The following is a 26,128-nucleotide window of genomic DNA, read 5'->3' on the forward strand; positions in this document are numbered from 1 at the left end:
AATCATTACGCTCTATGAAAATTATAAGTGTTGACGAGGCATTCGTTACTATGATTGCATGAAACTTATGCCAAGAATTTGTTTAACGCGATTGCTTATAAGCAACCTCCACTACTTGTGAATATAAGTTCATAACTATTACGTGAAACTCACTTATATTCTAGCGTCATATTCATGCATGAAAATTAAGCGTGAACTCTCAATAAACATACATAAATAGGTTATCAATCAAATAGTTAAATAAATTGAATTCACAACTTATGAAACGCAATTAGAAGTAATCAAATCAAAACGCAAGCATAAACATATATTTCGAATCACCCCCTAGCTAAGGGGGGTTTAGTTCCTCATACGTACAAAACAAAGAGAATTGAAATTAAACATTGAAATCAAAGAAACGCCTAAACATTCCAACAACTCAAACTTGAATTGTATGAACGTTTAGGCCCTCTTATCTTCCTCTTTATTGTGGCACAAGGTCTAAGGGATGTTGTTGGTGTGTTGAATGGATTGGGGAATTATGGAAATGGATGAGGAATGGTGTTTGGATTATAAGGGAATGGGGACTCACGGCTAGGAAGAAGTGGATGTGTTTGTGGTGTGGTGTTGTGTATGAAATGAGATGTGTTGAATGAATGGGAATGCAAGGGTATTTATAGGAGGAGTGGAGGTTATATGGCTGTTTGTTTAAGGTGTTTGTGTGGAGGAATGATGGAAAAACAGCTAGGACAACATGTGAAAAGCTGGAAAGCATAAGGATCCCACGGCATTGAGTTGTTGTTGGTGCTGGAATTGCATGTGTGTGCATGTGAAAGCTGGAAATGGGGTGTGTTTGCACGGCATTGAGTGTGGGATGAGCTGATTTGTGGTGCAATGATGAAGAATGCATGTGGAATGGATGCAATGATGAAGGAATAATCTGGAAATGCAAGGTGGAAAGCTGGAAGTGTGAGTGAAGGCCACGGCAAGGGTGTTTTCTTGATGGTTTTGGGGTTGTGATGCATGTGAATGCATGTGAATGATAGCTAGGGTGTGTGATGATGAGTGTATGTGGAATAAAGAATGAATGGTGGCTGAATTTAAGGAGTGGGAAGCTGGAAAGTTGAAGGGGATACACGGCACAAGGTTTTCAGGATGCATGTGTGTGTGAATGGTGGTGAAAATGCATGTGATGAAGAGTGAATAAAGAAATGCATGTAGGGTTAGCTAGGTTGGCTTTGTTTGGGTGCATGTGTTGGCTCAATTATATTGTTGGGAAGGCATGTGGATTAGGTGGAATGTAGGTGGGTTATAATGATGAATGCATGTGGAATTGCAAGGAGGAAAGGTGCAGAAAATGGAAAGAAATGCACGGCAATGTGTTTTGGGTGCATGTGTGTGAATGTTTGGCTTAATGATTAAGTGAATGAATATGTGGCTGCATGTGGATTGGAAATGATGAAGGAAATGCATGAGTGACAACTAGATATGTTGATGAATGCATGTGTTTGGTGGGAACAAAGGGGGAAGCACGGCTTTGATGGTGTTTTGTAAAGGGGAAGATGGTGTGTGTAATTGCATGTGTGTGAATGTGGGTTAAAGTGATGCACGGCTAGGAAATGTGAGTGAATGATGTGCATGTGTGTGAATGCATGTGGAATAAAGAAGAGTATGGAAGTGAATAAATCATAATAGGGCTGCAAGTTTAAAGGGCTAGGGTTTAAGTACATAGAATGGGCCTAAAATAGGTTGGTTTGCATGGCATAGAATGTTTGATTGGGCTAGAGGTTTTCCATGGCTCAAAGGATTTGTTTGATTGGGCTAGGCCCTTTGTTTTATGTCCCCAAAGAGCATACAAGGCTTCAATTTCGTCCATCCTTTTGGCTCCATGGATAAGCTATCCAATCCATGCCCAAAAATGCTCCAAATAGCCTCAAAATGCACTTTCTTGCTCCCTAAGCCCTTAGAACCTGAAAACACACAAAAGAAGCATAAAGGACTAAAATAACTAGAGAAACATAACGTAAATGCACGAGAACAAGCCATTTAAGTCGCATGAATATGCTCCTATCAAACTCCCCCACACTTATCTTTTGCTAGTCCTCGAGCAAAACAGAAAAACAAAACAAAACGAAACGAAACAAAACAAGTAAACACAACCTAAACCTTCCAACAATCGTCTTAGGGATTTCCAATGCACATGACATGTTAAAAATCATCATTCCCACAGATTTTAGTCATCTTCACACTTAAGTACATTCTTAATCATAGTCACCACATACTATTTCACAATTAAGTATTTAAAACCATGTTTTGAATGTAGTTACATGCCTTAGAGAATTTGCTCAATTCCTCACAAGATATGCACTCAATTTTCACTCAGATTTTCTAACTACACCCTACACTAAGTATATGTGAGAAGATTGATGTAAACATGAAACCGAACACTCACATATATGTATCACAAAGAACGCAATTTCTGGAGTTAATAAGCATGTTTAGATATGATCTCATGAATGGAATGCTACTACTTAGACGCGAGAACCAGTGACACCATATGCTTATACCAAGTTCAAACTCCACAAATTGAAACACATAACACTCAAGATAGAAGTCAAGGGTTGTAACGGTGCTTGGGGTATTGGCTCACAAGGAAAGGTAGGGATAAACAAAAGTTCTTTAAACAATAGCAAGCAAAGCACTTGAATCAACTTAGAATTCACTTTTGAATGAAAACTCAACTTTTGAACAAAAAGGGAGAATTTAGACAATTTACGGCCAGAATTGGTGTTTTGGACCCTTTCTTCAATCACTCATTCTTTCTTTTATTTTTTTTTTTCATTTCTTTTGAATCTCAAAACATACATAAACACTTAAACATTCTCTCCCCCACACTTATTTTCTTTCATAATGTAACTCAAAAGGAATTCAATTAAGTCATGCTCACTATCTTTTAAGAACAAGGGTGGGGATTGTCCTAAACTAGGCTAGGTGAGGAAAATGTGGGTAAACAAAGAATAAAGGCTAAACAAGGCTCAACGGGGTTAAAACTTACAACATATACGAAATATGGGAAGTAAGGCTATTTGGCTATGGTGGTGGTCACTACACAACTTCTTCTTGAATATGTGTTATGCAAATCAATAACATGCTTTGAATGAAATGGGCATGAGTTCTAGCATTTGGAACTATATGATGAAACGCCTTCTAAGTAGTAACCAAGCAAAGAATAATGAGATCATGCAACGACTTTAGAAAACAAGAAATCATAGATTATACTCTCCAAAGAACGTTATAGGCTCAAGTCTCTCAGGGTTGTAGCGTTTGTTTGAGTTCCTTCCTTCAAGCATGTTACAAAACCCAATTTTTCTTGCATGTGAAGTCATACATTATAACCATAACCAAGCATATACCAAGAGTATATCAAACTTTTCTCCATGTTTATAACTCTTTTTAACAGTCATGCAATTAAAAACCGAACCCTCATCATTGTGTTGGAAGGTGACCTACGATACAAACACACAAAACGACTCAAAACACTCTTTTTAGGCTTTTCAAAACATGTTTTTTTTCAAATTTTTATGTGATTTTCGAATTTTTAAGTCAAAACACACTAAAACAGTTTAAAAACACTTAAAAAAAACAGCAAGAAACAACATTTGAAGTTATGGTGGATAAAACCCTACGAATTTGCATCAAAACACTTTAGTAACTCCCCCACACTTAAATCAAACATTGTCCTCAATGTTTTAAGCTTAAAACCACACTAAACACAAGCAAACATATAAACAGCAATTAAACATACTAAACATGGCAGAATGTATCTAACAAAGAGAAGAGTTTAGGGATGCAAATCTGGAATTGGAGTGCTTTCTCGGCCTTCCTTTGTTGAATGCATGGGCATGATCTTGGGTTTTTCCACAGGCTACTCTTGAACTGAGCTGGAGATTCTTTTGGTTTCCTCCGATCGTTGATTTTCCTTTGTGCTACTCTTGAACTGGGCAGCAGGATTCTTTTGGTCTCCCCCGAAGGTCTGAGCTTACTCCTTTTATCTGTTTCTTTGTTCAATCTCTCCAATTCGTATTGAAGAGGGTTAGAGGATAGCTCAGCATACGCTTGTCTCCTCATGCTTCAATGTATCATTTTCCTTTGCCTTACTTGCTCCCCTTTGCAGAAGTGGTCCCTTCTCTGGAAGTGTATCAACCGTTGAAGATGACTACTCGAGAGCAACGCTAGGTAAGCAACCAGGGAATAGAGTCCAGGTAGACTCCAAATGCCGGCTGATTGCTTCTTTCATTTTGCCATGCAAGTAATATCAAGGACAAAGGAAAAGACAGGGAAAGAGCATGATATGAGATACCTTTGCTTTCGCCCTTGATGATATGAGATACCTTTGCTTTCGAAGAGGCAGCGAATGAATCAGCACATATATTTGTTGCGCTTGTCTCCACATGCTTTGATCCACTGTTTCCTTTTGCCTCATCTGTACTACAGGCATTTGGTATCTTCTTTGGGGGATACATCCATGGTTGAAAATGTGTTCTCAAGAGAAGGAGAAAACTGAGCATGTTTGAGAAGGTTGGTTGCAGCTTACATTTTCGGCCGAGAAGGAAAGTTATGCTTTTGTGGGTGTATGCCTTGCCATGAATGTTGATGTATATAGGAATTGTAATGGCAAGTGGCAGTGCGAATGCGGCAATGTCCTTCACGCGTCTTCTGAAAAGCCGGTAGCTTTTGACAAAGTGGCACGCGTCTTCTGAAAAGCCGGGAGCTTTTGACAAAGTTGCACTCGCTTTCTGGAAAGCCGGGAGCTTTCGGCTTTGTCACCTACGTTTGTCGGCTAAAGTGTGCAGCTGATTTCTCTCCTTCCACGCGTCTTCTGAAAAGCTGGGAGCTTTTGACAAAGTGGCACACACTTTCTGAAAAGCCGGGATTGCGTCTGAAGATGTGATAATGCATAACCCAACTTTACATTTTTCGAATTCTAGATTCTACATAATTGTGTATGCATTATATTCATAATTGTTGAGTTATGTGAATTTGATATTTGCCATGAATTGCATCAAATATATGTACATGCATTAAAATTATTGAATTGCATATGCATCAAATTGAATTATATATGAATTGAATTGAAAAAAGAAAAAGAAAGAAAAAAAAAAAGAAATTAGAAATTACAGTCATTCGAACCCATGACCTCGCACCTTAAACTAAGCCTAAAGCTTGAATAGCCGCAACAAGCCAAGCACCGAGTAACCAAGCCGGAGCCGCGGGCTCCAGATTGAAACCTAGAAACCCCGACACCTTCCATGGCGTCTCCACCATTGTAGGTTAGCTTGCAGCCCATCCTTACACCACAGGTTACACTATGTTTGACAGCTTGAAGCTCGTCACCGACATTGATTAACCAAGATTCGATTGAATCTCATCAGATTTTTCTAAAAACTCGATTTCAATTTCTAGGCTTTTACGAGAATGTCTAGATTCTTTCAATCTCTGTTCATCTTTAAGGTCTCCAATTACCCATAGACTCACCCTGAGCACCATTGTCCCAAAGTACAACCGCCTGAAGCGGTGGTGCTGGTTTTCTTCCCCTGCGAATGTACCCAGCTATGGCTGGGGTGACTTTGGACCCAACCCGAGCCCTATTAAGCTCTATTACTTGGTCTGCTTTCCTTTTTTTGGGCTCACTTGCATTGAACCAAAACCCTTTGGCTCGGCCCACACAAGACACCAGCCCAAGGGTTATGGTGTCCCCAAATGCTACGACGTACTAGATCATGTCCTCCCCTGGGCCCTGGCTCCTTTTTCTTCAAGGTAGCCTGTTTACTGAGGAGGATCTATATGCACTATAGGTCACTTTGGAGGATCCATGACTGGCAACATTTGCGTTTCCAAGACTTTAAGTCTGTGAATGAATATAATTCTGAAGTTTGTTGAATCCAATCACTTCTCAAGTTTTGTAACAAAACTTTGACCAAAGAGAATCTCCTGAAGAATATCTATTCGACCTTCTTTGCTTATAATATTGTCTTGCAATAACAATATAGAGCTCAAAAATTCACTAAGTTCGTGGATTTGATTTTTGTTTTAGTTTTCATTGAACAGCAGAACCAGTTGTTAATGAAGAATAATCAAGCTCGACCTACTGGGGTGACTGTTGTCCCTGAAGCACATTATAGTACAAATCAATGCCAAAATGCCAAAAGAGACGTGGTTGGGGCGGCCAGAAGCCATCCTACTAAGGTCAACACAGTCAAGGCCCATCTAAGGAGGAAACAAAGCCCAGAAGAGCTCAAACCTCGCTCCAAGGCCCTGAACTTCGAGAATAAGAGCAAAGCACCTTAAACCATAGATGCGGACATGTGCTATCACTGTGGTTTAAATGACCATTGGTCTTGTGTTTTTCGAGCTCCCCATAAGGTTGTAGCTAAATATTATTCTTACCGTAAGAAGTTTGAATCAAACTTCGTGCAAATGGACAAATAGGAGACTATAAAGATGGAGGTTTCTGACTTTCAAAAGGATACCACCCCTATGGAAGATTAGAATCTTAGATATAAACAATTTTAGTTAGTTAAAATTGCACAATGGGGCTGAACCCTACTTTGTTTTGTTTGTTTTTTTTTTGGTTGATTTTTTAACAATTTTCCTTTATGTTTGGATTATTTGTTGGTTATTTATTTTTGGATATTAAGCTTTAATTAATTACCATCCTTGAATAAATGAAATTATTTTGAATTGATGTTTGTTTTTACAACTTTTATGCATCTAACCAATTCAAATTAATTTTTCATTCTAGCTATGACTAGTGGGGAAGTTAGTTGTTTGGCAGATAATGCAACGACGCACACTGTATTGTGTGAACGCATCTATTTCACTAACTTCATACCTAAGAATGCACCCTTGACAACCCTCAAGCCCATCCAACCTGATAGAAGGATACGGTAAGGCACATATAATGTTGTCTAATGGTACAAACTTGAACATTACTAAGGCACTCTATTCTCCACATTCCGGAAGAATATTGTTAAGTTTCAAGGACATTAGAGATAACAATTACCATGCTGAAACCCACGTAGAAAACGAAGTTGAATTTCTGTGCATAACTTCCTACGAATATGGCCAAAAGCGTATGCTAAAGAAGATAGAGTGTATCTTAAGTGGTCTGTATACTATGACCATACACCCTATAACATGCCATTATGTCGCCGGCCCTACTACTGGGACTGTGCATGAAATTACACTTTAGCATGATCATTTCAGACATCCTAGAAGAACAACGATACGTCAAATCCTCAAATCATCACACGAGCATCCACTAATCCGAAGCTTATGTTTGATCCAAGGAATCGCGTGTCAAACATGTTTCATGGGAAAGCTTATTACTAAGCCTTCTTATGACAAGATTCGTTTGAATCCTCCCATTTTTCTACAACAGATTCAGAGGGACATTTGTGGATTGATTCACCCTTCATGCGGACCATTTAGATACTTAATGGTTTTGGTTGATGCTTCCACAAGTTGGTCACATATGTGCTTGTTGTCCACAATGAACATTGCATTCTCCAAATTGTTGGCTTAGGTTATCAAGCTCAAGGCTTGCCACCGCTGATTATCTGATCAAATCTATTCGATTGGATAATGCTGGAGAATTCACATCTAAAACTTTTGATGACTATTGCATGTCAGTTAGGGTTGAAGTTGAACATATCGTACCCCATGCTCACACCTAGAACGGCTTGGCAGAGGCTTTCATTAAGCACTTATAAATGAATGTTTGATCATTGGTCATATGTACCATGCTCCCGATCGCTGCTTGGGGCCATGCAATATTGCATACAACAAAGTTGGTCCGCCTAAAGCTTGTTGTGACACAACCATTTAGTGCCTTTCAGTTGGTTACTGGATACGAACCTGACATATCGCATTTACGCATATTTGGTTATGCAGTATATGTGCCAATCTTACTACCCTTACGTACAAAAATGGGGTCTCAACAAATGATGGGAATCTATGTCAGTAAAACCTGTATACTTTCTAAAAATATTATACGTACTTGTATATCAAATCATGCTAAAAACGATAAAGCACAAATATGCCATGCCAGAATATGCTGTGTTAGAAAATCTAATCAAATAGTATAAGCGTCAAGCAGGTGAGATAAAACAAATCATGATATGCCGATAATATCAGTACGTCAGCCGGAGTCATCTAAAGTGACCTGTACGGCTGAATCTATAGCTCCTCAACCATTATCCTGCACATGAGTCGGAACCACCTATAGTGGTCTGTACGACAGGCTGGTGTATCTAATTACGCTTAGTGTTACGATCACGTAAAGGCTGTGCGATGTATCGCAAGTCACCTACGAGTTGGAACCACCTATAGTGGTTTGTACGACAGGCATCTACCTTGTATCCAAGGTGAGGGTACGGTGCGGGAGATGAACAATCACGTGAAGGCTAGGCCCTACTCTGGCAGAGCACAATCACCGAGGTGCAAGAATATAAGCTATAAGTCAATCTCATCCACACCACATCTATCACTAACAATATACTCACCTGACTTACCTGAACATTCGCAGCACCAAAGCATAACCAACACAATCACAATAATAATAATATCGATGATATTTGACATGGCATTTTAATTATAAAACCATTCAAACGTAATTTCTGGAAAGATACTAATCATAATATATATATATATATGTATACTGAAAACAAAAGCCCACAGAGCCTCGCGTGGTTGCGCTCGTCTTCCGGGTAGTCCTCACCTATATGCAAAACAACTATAAAACCGCCAATTTAACGCACAAAACCAACCTTAGGTAATAACTTCACATACATTGCTCAATTAGGGTGTTTGAATGTACCATCATGATCTAATCAACCTCACGAACATCCCTATATTTTTAAAATAATTTTCTGACCTCCCAAACACCGCCACGCGCTGGCCACGCGAGGGCATGTGCCAGGCACACTGACGGAGACCTAACGGCGTTAGGGAATATTCTGTCGAAGAGTGGAATATACCTTTAAAACTAACCTAACACTGTTAACTACTGTTAGGAATATTCCGTCAGAGTTGACAGAATATTCTTCGTCTTCTCTAGTGATTCGCACCGAAGCCACCGTCGACCGCCATCTGCATCTCCGAAAATTGGGAAATATTTTCAAAACTTCATATCTTCTTCATTTCTCAACCAAATTCCATGAAATTTGAACCAAAATGAAGCTTACAACTGAGTAGAACAAAACCATACCACTTTGGGGACCTAAAACGAAAGGAAACTTGCCGGAAAATCTCACAAAATTTGGCCAACTTTAGAACTTGCTTTCCTGACGTGTAAAATCCTTTAAACTTGATCTCCAAGCTTCGTGAGAAGGTTCTAAAGCTTCCTAGAACCTTAAAACTCACTGAAAGTTCCACGATCATGAGTGCATGAATAGTGCACCAAATTAGAAATTCTTAGTTCTCGAGTTTTCGAAGGATTCACATCTAACCAACACCACCAATCAACTCTTGAGCTCAAAGGGAGTCCAAAAACACCAATAATAAACACGATCCATGCCAGAAATGGTTGGATGGAGGTTGTCCTGTACACTTGCAAAGGAAATGGAAGAAATCCGAGAGAGAGAAGAGAGGGAGTCACGGGAAAGAAGGAGATGAATGTGTGTGTGAGTGTGTGGTCCAGATGGCAGCCCACCAACCAAACCAAACACCCTACAACACTAATTAACGTCCAGGGGCAAAATATTCTTTTCATAGTAACATTACAAATAATTCGGGACGGGCTGTCACAACCTACCCATCTTAAGAAAATTTCGTCTTTGAAATTTTTACAATAATTACAATCCACTAGTAATCATAAAACAAGCAAGGATACAAATCTCTCATCCGATCCTCCGTCTCCCAAGTAGCCTCCTCCACTGAGTGATTCCTCCACAAAATCTTCACCAAGCGCATAGTCTTGTTCCTCAGAACCTTATATTTCCTCGCCGTAAGTCAAATTAGGATTAATTTCCAACGGCTGCAAAGGTAGCACATGTGATCGATCTAAGACATAGTGACGAAGCATTGAAACGTGAAATACATCGTGCACTCGAGACAACTCTGGAGGTAATTCAAGTCAATAAGCTACTTCGCGGATCCGCTCAGTGATCATATACGGTCCGATATACCTGGGACTCAATTTCCTCTTTTTCCTGAACCGTACAACACCCTCCCACGACAACAGCTTCAAGAATACCCAATCACCTACTTTATAGGTCCGATCAGTGGTATGTCTGTTCGCTAAGCTCTTCTGACGATCATGGGCCATTTTTAGGTTAGACTTTATTACTTGAATATTTTGGGTAGTCTCATCCACTATCTCTGGGCCCTTCAAAACTCTTTCGTCTACCTCTGACCAACACAACGGTGTACGACAGGATTTACCTTACAATGCCTCGAAAAGTGACATACTAAGGCTCGAATGGTAGCTGTTATTGTAGGCAAACTCCATCAGATCCAAACGTTTATGCCATGCATCGCCAAACTGCAAAACAAAGGATCTCAGCATATCCTCCAGTGTCTGAATGGTGTTCTCAGATTGCCCATCTGTTTGAGGATGATATGCCCTACTCTACAGTAATCTCGAACCAAGAGCTTCTTGAAATGCTGTCCAGAATTTAGAAGTAAATCTCAAATCTCGATCAGAGATGATGCTGACTGGTACACCATGGCTCTTAACAATCTTCGACACAAAGAGCTCATCTAACTGTTTAAGGGAAAACTTCTCTTGAACTGGAATAAAATGCGCTGACTTGGCGAGCCGATCAACCACTACCCAAACACCATCATAACCATTCCGTGTATGGGGAAGCTTATACACGAAATCCATTGTAATATTTTCCTATTTCCACTGTGGAACGGGAAGTGGCTGCATCCGTCCAAACGTCTTCTTTCTCTCGGCTTTAACCTGCTGGCATACAATACATCTGCTAACATACTCAGCAATCTCTCTTTTCATACCCGGCCAATAGTAAAATGGTCGTATGGTATGATATATTTTAGTGCTTCCTGAATGCATAGCATATGCCGATACGTGTGCCTCATCCAAAATATCCCTCTTTAACTCTGCGTTGTTCAGTACAAACATTATACCTTTTGGCATGAGCATGCCGTCTGATTCTCGAATCCGAAGGTCTTTCTTTTAGCTGAACCAACTCTTGAGTTTCATTGTCATCCATCTGTGCCTCGAGTATACGGTTAATCAAGATTAGCCTAACTTGAAAGTGAGCAAGTAAGGCTTCCTTTTGAGCTTCACTTCTAACTTCAATCTGGTCGACCTTAAATCGGCAAGAAGAGGAACACGGCTTTCGTGAACAGCATCAATTCTACCTTAAGATTTCTGACTAACTGCATCGGCCACCACATTTACACGTCCCGGGTGATACTCGATTGTGCAATCGTAATCACTTAGCAGCTCTATCCACCTCTGCTGGCGAAGGTTCAAATCTCGCTGAGTAAATAGGCACTGGAGACTCTTGTGATCTGTGAAGATCCTACATCTCTCACCATAAAGGTAGTGTTCCAAATCTTCAATGCAAACACGATCGCTGCTAGCTCAAGATCGTGAGTAGAATAGTTCATCTCATGAGGCTTCAATTGTCTCGAAGCATAAGCGATAACCCTGCCGTGTTGCATTCATGGTCTTAAATATTATCGGCGATATTTCGCCGATAATATCAATTTTTTTAGAGAGGGATATTTTCACACGTATCCACCTTATTTTCGTCAATATATCGAGATAATATCGATAATATCGGTAATATCGGGATAATATCGGTAATATCAGTAATATCGGGATAATATCGATAAAACAAACATAATAATTCAGTGTGTGTGTCAGTGTGTGTGTGTGTCGATGTGTGTGTGTGTGTCAGTGTGTGTGTGTGGTGGTGTGTGTGTGTTATGATAACTTACATAATATAATATAATATAATATATATATATATATATAATATAAATCCCCCTAAACGGGCCAACTTTTGACAAGACAAAAAGTAGTGGTGGTTGGTTTCATACTCAAAACCGTGTGCCACTTCCAACTCTTCACATTCGGAGTATCAGATCATCACACCTCTATTACACCTTTTCGTTTCTTCTTCTTCCCTTAGCCCTTTCAAAGCCTTTCCAGAGCCCTTTCAGAGCTTCAACACAAAGGGTTCCATATTTAAGGTAAGTTTACAAACTTATATTTATATTATTGTAATTTATACAACAATAAAAAAATTTGTGTGGACCCGTCTAAGAACCAAATAATATTTGCATGTTAATTTTTGAAGTAATTAAGTAATGTTGTAAAATTATTCCCTTGGATAATTTTAATATGTTTAATGTTATTTATTATTTTATTAATTTAGGTTTTATTATCAAATTGGATTATTATTCATTAAATTGGATTATTATCAAATTGGATTATTCATTAAATTGGATTATTATTAAATTGGATTATTATCAAATTGGATTATTATTCATTAATATGTTTAATATTAGGATTATTTTATTATCAAATTGGATTATTATTCGTTAATATTAGGTTTTATTATTCCATATTATTTTTATAATTACTTAAATTCTTACAATCATTTTCTTTACTTCGTATTTAATTCTTCTGTAGAATAACTTTATTATTTAGGTTCTCTTATATAACCGTCATCACTACTATATTTTTTGGCCAAAAAATAATTGCCTAATTTCCATGAAAAATAAATATAGGTACGTTTAAAATGTCTAGTGGAGTTACAAAACGTGATCCAGCTTGGGAACATGCAGACCCAATAAACAGAAACAAACATGGCACAATTTGCAAATATTGTGGTCGAGTAATGAAGAGTGGCGGAGTGACACGACTTAAGTACCATCTTAGTGGATTAGATCCAGGAAATAATGTCCAACAATACGATAATGTCCCCCCAGAAGTAAAGACATTCATCACCACATTATTAAAAAATAAAAAACATCACAAGGAAAAGAAAACACATGGAATGGAAAATATTTGAGCTGGGCTACAAGGAGAAGTCATTGGCCGCTGGCTACAAGGAGAAGTCATTGGCCAAGCGGTTGACAATGATGATGATGATGACGACGATGAGGACGAATGTGACGATGACATAGGACTTGAAGAACAACGCAATTTCAAACAAGCATTACATGCCTCCAAACAGTCAGCATGGGAAAGAGAACACCATCATAAAATTCCTAATAGAGCAAAAGGTTCCGGGACAATTGGTGGTGCACAAATGAGACGGGGAGCAAGTGTTAGAGAATCACAACCAACACCACCAATAGCCCCAAGTTTATATAAGTCATCCAAAGCACGTCAAAAGAGTGTTTGGAGTTATTTCAGTGGAGGTAATGTGAAGGAGGGAATGGGGCGTCTAATTAGCAAGTTCTTTATCTATGAAAATGTCCCTGCTGAGAAGGCATCATCACATCATTTCAAAAATATGGTATTGGGATGTCAACAGGCTGGTGTTGGAGTACAATCTCCCACTCGCTATAAGGTAAGAAACAAATATTTGGAAATGGAGTATAAAGACATTGGCGAGTATGTTAACAAGTTGAGGTCAAAGTGGGAAACTAAATTATAAATTATATTTACAATCACGGTTGGTTGTTGGCAAAGATGCTCGAATTTTGCAAAGGAGAAATTATTCGTCCAACTACCACTTGATTTTCCACCAACTATATTGCATTAGACAGCCTACTTAAGAAGAAAGCAGGGTTGAAGCAACCATTCACTAGTGACGATTGGGCGAACCACAATTTCAGTTGCTCAAATGCAGGTTGTATGGTGGAAAGTATAGTGCTTGATCATGTTTTTTGGACTCAATCAGAACATGTATGCCAACTGTTTGAACCCTTTTACAAAGTTTTACGAATCGTTGACACAGAAGTGTATCCTACTATGGGGGCAATATATGAGTTGATGCGTGTAGTGAAGGAGGACTTGGAAAGAAAACATGGTGCAAGGTGGGTCATAAAGATAATTGATGACCGATGGTATAAAACATTATACCACGATTTGCATGCAGCAAGTATAAATTATGTCATAATTTGCAATTCATTTCTTTAGTTGCATAAGTATTATTTCTCTTATTAGAGTATGTGTTTCTTTGAATAGCATATTATTTGAATCCTCGATACCAATACAAACCTGGTGTTGGAGATGATGGTACCCTTATATGTGTTGTACATAATGTATACTCTATATTAGACCCTGCATCACCTAGCAGTTGGCCAATTTGGAAATGAGGTACACAATTACTTAAATTATAATAGTTACATTGTTGGATTAAACTAACACGATTTATTGAATTCAGCTAACATGGTTTTAAAATGTAAGAAGAACTTTTGGAGAACCAACATCAGTTGTTGCTCGAACAAAAATGTTTCCTAGTGAGTGTAAACATATTTCACTATCAGTTTATAATAGAATTTGTTGGAATTATTAGGCTTATCAACATTGTTTTTCATTATAGCTAAATGGTGGATCATGTATGGGACTGATGCAGCAACTGTGAGAAAGTTAGCAATCAAAGTATTATCACAAACAGCTTCCTCATCTGCTTGTGAAAGAAATTGGAGTACATTTGCACTTATACACACAAAGCAAAGAAATAGGTTGGCTCATAGTAGATTGGAAAAATTAGTTTATTGCTACTACAACATGAAGCTTCAAATTCGAGATAAGGAAGCAGAAATAGATCATGTCGACCGTGGTGACCTACTAGATGTGTTTGATATTGTTGTTGAAGATGATGATACAGAGGGTAACCAACTTTATCAATGGATTAGACCTCTTCATTTAGATGATGATGAAGGCAACCTAGCTCTAACAGTTGCTGAAGAAGCATGTAATGAAGGGATAAATGTAGAAAGAGTATTAGAGGAGGAGGTGAGATCTAGCAGTGCTGACTCTTTCGAAGCACTTTTGCGCCTAAGACCAAGAAACACTGGAATTCCACCTTCTTCCAATCCTACACAACCACAAAATCCTGCTGATACTAATGATAGCTATAGTACAAGATCAGGAGACTCACCTACCACCGGAGGTAGGAATGATGAAGGATATAGTGGAGCTGGAGGTAGTGGTGGATATGGAAACTATGTTGGACCACCTCTCAGATTTATGAGCCCCTTCACTGGTGAAGCAAACTTCACACATGCAACACAGGATGAGGACTATAGTAGTAGGCAGGCAGGACCAGGAATCGGTGCCATAGGGAAGAACTATACTCATAAAGAAAAAGGCAAGGGGACTTTGTCAAGTCAAGAAGATAACTCGTTCTCTATAACTTCGGACTCTGTTAAAGTGAGAAGTAATAACTATGGTTATACTCATAACCAACCATTTCCCTACCCTTCATATCCCATTCCTGTTGGGATGGAATCAAGTGACTCATAGAAAGAATCCGAGAGTCAATCGTCAAATGATTTTCCTTATGAACAACATCAACCAATCTCGAATCCATATGGATGGCATGTTAACAATTACATGCAAAACTATTTTACGGATTTATCATTTGATGACTACTCTTCACAATACACTTACTCTGCATATAGAGATGATGAAGATAGTGAAAATTTTGAACCTTATAGGAACTCTATGTGGTACTAAGTCACTCATGTATCTTACCATGCAATGTATAAAGTGTAAAATATTGTACTAATTCATTATATATAAATGATTATGGTGTGTTTAAACTTCTTTCATTAATTACTACATATTTTCTACACTCACAATGTTTGCCAACTCGCTATATAATCAACTTAAATCAGTTAAATCCATCATGCAATGCATTTCCTTCTAATTTTTTGTGATAACCTAATAGATAATTGACTAAATAAACATCCTGCAAAGTTTCAATAAAAATTTCCAAATTTTTCTTACAATTTCCGTGGTTTTTATTCAATTTTTATTGATATCAATAATATCCCGATATTTCCATCGAAATTTTCGTGTTTTTGGACTACCGATATTTCTGATATCAGCGTTATTTTAGACCTTGGTTGCATTAGTACGCAGCCCAAACCATTCAATGATGCATCACTGTAGATCTCAAAGTTATCACTATCATCTAGAAGTGCTAACACTGGTGCATGAGTGAGACAATACTTCAATTGTTGAAAACTCTACTCGCAACTATCGTCCCACTCGAATCTAAAATTCTTCCTGGTTCACCTCGTAAGTGGTAACGCAATAACGGAAAAATCCTGAACAAACCGTCTATAATAGCCTGCCAGACCAAGGAAACTTCGTACTTTAGAGACAGTTCATGGCTGCTCCCAATTTTCCACCGCTGCAATTTTCTGGGAATCCACCTGAATACCCTGAGCTGAGATAACATGTCCCATGAACATTACTTGATCTAACCAAAACTGACATTTACTGAATTAGTCGTATAATCGATGCTCCCTCAGTTTCTTCAAAACTAAAGTAAGATGTTTGAAATAATCTGCTTTGGATTTGGAATAAATCAAAATGTCATCGATAAAAACAATGACAAACCTGTCTAAGTACTGCTTAAATACCCGGTTCATCAAATCCATAAAAGCAGCAGGTGCATTAGTTAACCTAGAACGGCATCACTAAAACTTATAATGACCATATCAGGTTCCGAATGCTATCTTAGGGACATCATCACTCTTAATCTTCAGCTGATAGTAGCCAGACTTTATCGATCTTTGAAAACACGCAAGCTCCTTGAAGCTGTTCAAACAATTCGTCAATATGCAGCAATGGATTAACGGTTCTTAATCGTCACTCGGTTCAGCTGCTGGTAGTCAATACACAGCCTTAAGGTACCATCCTTCTTTCGCACGAACAAGACTGAAGTTCCCCAAGACGAAGTACTGGGTTATATAAAACCTTTATCTAATAACTCCTGCAACTGAATTTTCAACTCTCTCAACTCAGCAGAAGCCATCTGATAGAGACTCAAGGATATAGGGTCTGTACTTGGCAACAAGTCAATAACGAACTCTATGTCACGATCCGTCAGAGATCCCGGTAAATCATCTAGAAACACGTCGGGAAAATGTATGACCACTCTAATGTCCTCCACACGGCTAGAAATGTTATTATTCAGTACAATATGTGCCAGATATCCTTGACAACCCTTTTGTAGCAACTTCTTGGCTCTCACTGCCAAAATAATGTCGTGTCTCACATCGCTACGCTCGCCAACAAACGTAACCATAGGTAGTCCAGGGTGATGAAACGTAACTTTCTTCTCATAATAATCAATATTGGCTCGATTAAAGTGTAGCCAATCAGTACCCAAAATGACATCAAACTTAACGATATCCAACGGAATGAGGTTAGCTAGCACAACCTCATCCTCCACTAACACTGGGCACCCTGGGTACATCCAGCCCACCTGACACGTCTCTCCTTTAAGCATCAAAAACTCTAACTCAAACTTGAGAGATGTGGGATTAGGTTGCGTCAATTGAGCAAATGTATGAGAAATAACTGAATGAGTAGTACCACAATTAATCGACACTCTAGCAAAGTGACTAAGGATATTTAACGTACCCATGATCAAATCTGGATTGTTCTGGGCATTTTGCACTGTGAGGTTATGAATACGGCCCTGAGGCTACTGCTAACCACCTCGACCTCTACTCGACTGACCACTACGTCCAGGTGTACTACAACCCTGTCCAGTCTGTCTTGATGACCCTGCGCTGCTAGAAGCAACCTCCCTCTGCTGGGGTTGTATTCCCGAATACCACTGCGATCCGCCGGCTGGATAAGGAGGATATGGGGTATACCGTCCAAGGTACTGCTAATATCTGCTCTGGTAGCTACTCGGATAATACGGATCCTGCAGATACGGGTACAGAGCTGCTGAATAAAGGGCAATATCTCCCTGGTAATGGCACGACCTATTTGACCATAATTGCTCGGCGTTAGAGCCTGCTGACTAGGAACTGGTGGTGGTAAGGAAGGCATCTGGGGCCTCTGCTGACCCTGTGGACAATTTTCTGCCTGATGTCTGACCTGTCCGCAAGTAAAACATCCTCGACTACCCTGTCTACACTCGCCAAAGTGTCAGCCGTTACATTTTCGATAAAATGGAGCTCCTGAACCACCAGAACCGCTAGTATCTCGCTGCCTCTAAAAATGTGGGCCTCCGGCAAACCTACTACCTCTACATTGGCCCGTAGAACTCATGCTTCCACTAGACGAACTAGAGCTAGCCCCGCTTCTTTTAAAACTTTGAGTATTCCTGAGTCCCTACGAAGACTAACCTTTGCCTTTAACATTCTTTTTCGGATCCTCTTTCTCCTCTTCTTCTTCACTCTCACTAGGCATATTCTCAGAATCCTCAATCCTCAACAAAATCTCATAGAACTCTGATAAGTATCACAAGGAGTAATGGTCGCCATAGAACGCCACTTCTTCTTAGTACCCAATCTAAAACGACGAAGCATCTCAACCGGATTAGCAGCAACTTCTGAATGATAACAGGACAAATCAGTAAATTTTTTGTAGTACTCATTCACTGTCAACTTCCCCTGCTTCAAATCAGTAAATTTTTCTTCTTGCTATCAATATACTCAGGGGGAACAAACCTTTTCCGAAACAACTATTTAAACACTTCCCAGTCAGCAACTTCCTCTAGGGTTAAATGATGAACCTCCTGTCCCCACCAGGATGCTGATTCTTTACCTAAGAACCATGAAGTCAGTCTCTACCCAACTTTCAGAAGGAAGATTCTCTTGACTTTGCAATACTAGAAAAGTTTTTTTAATATGTTCAAGCCACCGCTCAACTCCCTCATATCCTTCATGACCCTCAAACTTATCCAACTTTAGATTATACATAGTCTCAAGAGAGTCCTCTAAGGAGGGCGGGGCGAAGGCTGAATCGCATAAGCTATAGCTTCCCCCAACTGAGCTATATTGGGGAAACTAGGCTCAGCTGAGTGACGTGATTCTCGACGAAGCGGCATAGTTCTGACAGAAAACACCAAAAATAATTAGAATACTCACAATAATGCAGGACTGCCAAACCTAGGCTCTGATACCAAACTGACACACCACGATCAAAATTTGGAGCGTGTTGGCCGTCACATAAGGGTGACATAGCCAAATGCGCAATGCAAAAGTAAAAGATGAAAATATGAGGAAATAAAGTTAACAAAATAATTTACAATAAAAAGATCAGTGAGTACTAGTAACAAACATAGAAGGCAAAATGCAAAGTAGAAGTTCAAGTATCCTAGGTGCAGTCTAGAATAAACAGACACTACACAAGTGATAACTAGAAAATCCTACATAGAGGGTGCTCTGTCAGAATTGCCTCGATGCCTCTTTAATAACTCACATCCTCACTACCTAAAACCTAAAGGGGCGCAAAACAGAAAACGTGAGTAGGCAAAAACAAAGTTTTCCAAACCATTTCAATACCAAGTAATAACCCCTCTCTATAAAACCTGTATACTTTCCGGAAAATATTATACGTACTCGTATATCAAATCATGCTAAAAACGATAAAGCTCAAATATGCCATGCCAAAATATGCCGTGTCAGAAAATCCAATCAAATAGTATAAGCGTCAAGCAGGTGAGATAAAACAAATCATGATATGCCGATAATATCAGTACGTCAGCCGGAGTCACCTAAAATGACCTGTACGGCTGAATCTATAGCTCCTCAACCACTATCCTACACACGAGTCGAAACCACCTATAGTGGTCTGTACGACAGGTTGGCACCTACCTTGGATCCAAGGTGAGGGTACGGTGCGGGAGGTGAATGATCACGTGAAGGCTAGGCCCTACTCTGGCAGAGCACAATCACCGAGGTGCAGGAATATAAGCTATAACTCAATCTCATCAACACCACATATATCACTAACAATATACTCACCTGACTTACCTAAGCATCCGCAGCACCAAAGTATAACCAACATAATCATAATAATAATAATATCGATGATATTCGACATGGCATTTTAATTATAAAACCATTAAAACGTAATTTCTGGAAAGATACCAATCATAATATATATATATATACTGAAAATAAAAGCCCACTCACTGATACGTAGAAGGGTCATAAGCCCCGAGCCTTCCGTGGCTGCGCTCATCCTCCGGATTGTCCTCACCTATATGCGAAACAATTATAAAACCGTCAATTTAACGCACAAAACCAATCTTAGGTAATAACTTCTCATACATTGCTCAATTAGGGTGTTTGAATATACCAATATGATCTACTCAACCTCATGAACATCTCCATATTCTGAAAATAATTTTCTGACCTCCCACGTGCCGCCACGCGCCGGCCACGCGCGGGCATGTGCCAGGCACACTGACGGAAACCCTAGTAGCGTTAAGGAATATTCCGTCCAAGAATGGAATATACCATTAAAACTAACCTGACACCGTTAACTGCCGTTAGGAATATTCCGTCAGAGTTGACGGAATATTCTTCGTATTCTCTAGTAATCCTTACTGAATCCGCCGCCAACCGCCGTCTGTGTTGTTGGAAAGTGGGAAAATTTTCAAAACTTCATATCTTCTTCATTTCTCAACCAAATTCAATGAAATTTGAACCAAAATGAAGCTTACAACGAGTAGAACAAAAGCTTACCACTTTGGGGACCTAAAACCAACGAAAACTCACCAGAGAAATCTCACAAAATCTGGCCAACTTTAGAAATTTCTTTCTGACATCCAAAATCTTCAAACTTGATCTCCGAGCTTCGTGAGAAGGTTGTAAAGCTTCCTAGAACCTCAAAACTCACTGAAAGTTCCACGATCACGACTGCATGAATAGTGCACCAAATCAGAAATTCTTGTTTCTCGGGTTTTCGAATGATTCACGTCCAACTAACACCACCAATCGACTCCTGAGCTCGAAATGAGTCCAAAAATGCCAACAATAAACACGATCCGTGCTAGAAATGGTTGGATGGAGGTTGTCCGTACACTTGCAAAGGAAATGGAAGAAATTCGAGAGAGCGAAGAGAGAGGGAGTCACGAGAAAGAAGGAGATGAGTGTGTGTGTGTGTGTGTGTGTGTGTGTGTGTGTGTGTGTGTGAGTGTGTGGTCCAGATGGAAGCCCACCAACCAAAAACAAAACAAACTAAACACCCTACAACACTAATTAACGTCCAGGGGCAAAATTGTCTTTTCAGACTAACACTACAAATAATTCGAGATGAGCTGTCACATATAGCGATCATAATCCCACCAAAAAAAAATGTTAAATAAAATGTGATGCAAGTGGATTATATAATTGGAATTAATGGTAGGAAATAGTTATTAGCATTCAAAAAATCTTATTTTGCATTTTGCATAAGTTTATTTTTCTTTTTTAATATAGAAAGTTTGGAGTGTCTAATGAGAATTTTAGAGTGCCAATAACAATCTCTTAGCGCTAATGCAAGCCAAATTTGCATATAATAAAATTATATTATTCCAAAACTTGTGTAGGCCAAAGAAGCTTCCACATGGAAATTTCTTGTTTGGTTCTGAGCTTCCTGGTTCCCCCATAAAACCCATCTGCCTCATTTCCCTCCTCTCGATGATCTCTTCTGCTGATGTTTGTGCATCTCCACCGTGAACCATGCGTGTACTGGTTGAACTCCTGAACCACCGTGTCTGTCCAAAACCATACATCATTAAACAAATATTCACGATTTTCAATACCCTAATTTAGGATGACGGGAATAGAAATTTGACTTGAGTGCAGAGAAATGGACACCTTACATTGACCACATATTTTGGTCATTATAATTATTCGAATTACACGACTATACGATCATAATCATGATTATTCATTATCATATTTAAAGGTTATAGTCCAATTGTGGTGAGGAGAGGACACAAATCCTTTGGAAGGTTGCTTGGCTGGTAGGGTCGATGGGTGTAATGGAGAGAGATTAAATAACAAATTGGAAAGCCAAGGATGACCATAGCATGCAACCCCTACAAAGCCTTAAGATTCCAACTTTGCAAAATAAAATAAAAACAAAAACAAAAAAAGTGAGACTACGTCATCATACTATTTAATGTGGTATGATAAGCAAATGTCAAATTTTCATGAGTTTATCTCATTGAATCATTAGTTGTATGCAAAATTTACCACATCATATAATACACCAACGAAATACAAATATGCAATCTCCCTATCAGACACTAGTCAAACAACAAAAAGGCAGAGAGTGTAGAGGGAACATTGAGTTCTTTCAATGTGGTTGGCCATAAATATTTTTACGAGACAAAGCTAGCACAATGTTGGTGGAAATCATGACATCAAATAGCATAAAAGGTGGTCCACCTAACCCTAGAGCCCTACATTATTCTATTCTATTATATTCTGTGAAAGTGAGGATTGCATTCTTATTATCCACAAATTATTATTATGAGCAGCATATCAATGACTTATTACTCAAAAGATTATATATTATCCTAAAATGTTATTTCCAATTAATTGTTAGATTCTTCTAACAACAGCAACAACAACAATAAAGTCTTATCTCACCAAATAATTAGTCAGCTGTATGAATCCTAGAACATCACTCCCCTAGCAGCAACAGAAAAATCAATTTTGGATCACATGCTTGCCAATCCTAGATAGAGAGAGAGCATAAAATCCTACTTTTGAGGGGAGGGGGTGAGATAAAAGAATGAAATCTACTCACCACTATTATGACAAAGGCAGTAATTTTCATTTCCATCACACGATTCAAGGTGACCTACTACACCATACCACCAACCTGCAATACAACCAAATGAATTATAACAATTTGATGATTCATTTAACATATTATCTTCGGGTTGTCCGCTATCCAAAGACCAACATACTTTACACCGCGATGAATGTAAATAAATTACTTAATACTCATTGGTTATGACGTAAAAACAAAAATTAGAAACAAACCATAAGGAAACTTTTTGTTTCTTCTCCATTAAATCTCTATATGGTCACCAGGCTGCAACTCATTTAAACAGTCGGAGACGTGAAGATCATGAGCTGAACTATCAACATGTGGCGTTCGAAGCCTTTCCCATGGCACACAGTCCTTAATCGCAACTGCTCTCCTTCCATGTGGTGAATACCTGAAGAAATCAACAACGTTCCTCAATTTATTATCTCAGATCAGTCTCATCAACTCACCGCAACCAAAACGCTAACAACAAAACAATACATAAGGAATAAGAAAAAGCAATCAAGGGTGTAAATCGAATTACCTGGCTTGGAAAGTGTCAATGCGGGGATCATAGCTAAGCTTAGCATCGTAGCATGACAACATAAAACCAACATGCTCATTCTGTAACACAAAACAAACATGGAGCCAAATTAATGAACACAACAAATCCTAGCATGTTTTATTCATTGTTTCTCTTGTAATCGAAACATATTGGAAAATCGTAGTTGACAAATTACATACCTCGTGGTTAAAGACTTGCGCGGGGAACCAGAACCTGCTAGTCTCAAGAGCGAGGTACCAAGACATGATTGAATTAGCTGGTAAACAAGACGTCTGGTTGCTTCCGAGATCATCAACCTTGGATCTGATCCATGAGAAAGGTCAACCAAGAGAGAGAATTCTCATGAGGCCTTTCTGTTTTCCCTGCTTCAAGTCAATCAAATCAGTTCTCGAAGTAATATGTCACCGCCACTCCCTGTAAGCAGCACGGCCAATCACTCTACCCCATTTCTACTTCATGTGCTTCTCCCAAAGGTAATTGCTCCTGCATCTCTCCCTCAAAGAAGAACAAACACCCGTCATTCAAAAAAGCATGTCGAGAGGAAGCTTCTCGAGAATGCATTCCAACACCGATTCTGGCAAGTCCAACACAGACGTCTCCAGTGAGTCGTCAACATTCTCAACTTTGGAAGAAGAAAGGGATAAAGTTTTCCTCACGAAGGACATTCTGGAAGGAATTCGAGGGCGGAAGAGAATTGAAATGCCTTGCTTCGCGAAGTTGAAGAGGGTCAAGAAGGAGAAATCTTTCCAGAAAAAGAGAAAGGAGAGGCATGTTATGAACAAGTAAAGTAGCATCACAAATTTATAAGCAACCTCAAATTCAAGGTCGGCATAAATGGTGATCTTGAAAAACGCCTCCCTCCCCTTCAATATATGGTTTTCAACTGGTTCTGATGAAGCCCACCAAAACCCAACGGTGGGCCTCCTCTTTCTTTTTACGAAAACAACAAACCAACTAACTTATAGGTGGTGGGAACTGGCAATGGGGAAGTAATTCGCCTTAAGCCAATCTAATCCAAGAAGAGAGTAGGCGATGCCATTTTTCGTGTATGACATGCAACGAATAAAAGAAAAAAAAATGAGGCCACTGCAACAAGTAAAAGGAAAGGAAGCCAAATATTGCAAATGGTTTGCTCAGTGGAAAAGAAAGAAAATGGTAAGGACCCCAGCTGTATAGACAACTAAAACAGATGGCATTCAAAGATAGGAGGAAAGAGGAGAGATAGCTAATGGAGATGGGGGAACTCACTCGGTCCTAAAATGGGTTTTCTGACACCTGGCATTCCCAAGAAAAGTAAAATGTTAAGATAAGTCTAGATGCAGAGACCCATATCTCCAAATCTTCAGATTCTCTTTTAGAACAAAGAAATAAAGAAAATAATGCAATAAACAGATCTGGAATGTTGTTGTTGTGGAGATTGTACCAAAAATTAGGTGAAACCCCACCACCCAAAAGAAATGAAAAATGAGGACAAAAGGAGATGAGGAGGCCCAGGACAGGGTGGAAGTGAAAGATGAAAGATAATAGGGGTTTTCTGATGGAGAACTGAACTTGGTGAGAAGGATCAGTTCAACATAGTCTTCATCAAAAACTCTTTAAGAATCTTCCCCCACCCTCTCACCTGCCCTTTCTCTCTCTCTCTCTCTCTCTCTCTGTCTCTCACACACACACACACAAAATTAACGAACAGGTAGTTAACAAGAAGAAAAGAGGAAGAAATGCAAAAAAAAAAAAAAAAAAAGTCTTATATAATTGACTATTGGAGGTTTTCCTTAAATAGCTTTCTGGTGCCTTTTTCATTTGTGTGGATATTGATCAAAATCTCTCTTTTTCTCTCTTTCTTTCTCTCTCTCTCTCTCTCTCACAAGTTGGGAGATGGAGGAAAATCTGTATAACCAGAAAAGGTAGTCGTTAGGGTGACGTTCATTGGTGGTTAACAGATTGAGGGTTCTGTTATCAAAACAACCTCCACCACTTGCAGACATTTTTCAAACCAATCTCTCACCAACACGTACAATTACATGGTCAACTACTTGACTAGTCTACTATCCATAAGAAAATCTCTGCTATTATAATTGGAGGTGTGAGGGTTACTCGTTGCAGTAAATCGAGTTTTGTCTTTAGCTATGCATCATAAACTCGATTTGATCGTAGTTTATACCTATTTTAAGGTGACCACTTTAATTCTTAAGACCCAAAATTTGTTCTACATTACCATGTATCCATTTATTTATTCTATCAAATTCACTCCATTTTGATCTCACTTTGCCCTTAGAACTCAATTTTTATCTCACTCTTGATTAATGAGTTATTTAATGTGGCAAGTGATGAGCAAATGAGTTACATTAAACATGGTGTAATGACAAATTGTCTTCATGGGTCGAGAATGCCGAGCAAATTAATTAGGGTTGATAAATTATGGGAACAGGAAGAAATTTTTTGGCAGCATAGATCCCGAGTTAAGTGGTTTTGGGAAGAAGATGCAAATACCAAGTTCTTCCATAAAACTACTCTTAATAGGTGTAAGAAGAATAAGATGCTGAAAATAAAGCATAATAATGATTCTTGGAAGGAAAATCCATGAAAGGTTAGGAGTTTGTTTGAACAGCATTTTATGAACCTCTTCACTATTCTGGTTCAAGGGAGTGGGGATCAGTGTTGGATTGTCTTTTACCGTTGGTCACTGATGGGATGAATGATACTCTCATAATGTCTGTCACCGTCGAGGACATTAAAATGGCTACCCTCCAAATGGGGAGTCTCAAAGCCTCGGGGCTGGATGGGTTTCAAGGTGTCCTCTCTCATACTTATTGGGAGAATCTTGCTACTGACATAAATGCGATAATTATGGAGTTAATGGA

The 26,128-nt window shown here is 39.0% G+C and overlaps 1 pseudogene; it reads right to left on the reverse strand.

Moving 5' to 3' along the window:
* Positions 1-21,301: 21,301 nt before the first annotated feature.
* LOC125480023 lies at positions 21,302-24,913 on the reverse strand (annotated as a pseudogene).
* Between the last annotated feature and the right edge of the window lie 1,215 nt (positions 24,914-26,128).

Source organism: the organism of the source record quoted next, unplaced genomic scaffold, assembly GCF_019419815.1.
Source record: "Pyrus x bretschneideri cultivar Hongxiangsu unplaced genomic scaffold, Pyrus_bretschneideri_v1 Contig31, whole genome shotgun sequence".
NCBI lineage: Eukaryota > Viridiplantae > Streptophyta > Magnoliopsida > Rosales > Rosaceae > Pyrus > Pyrus x bretschneideri.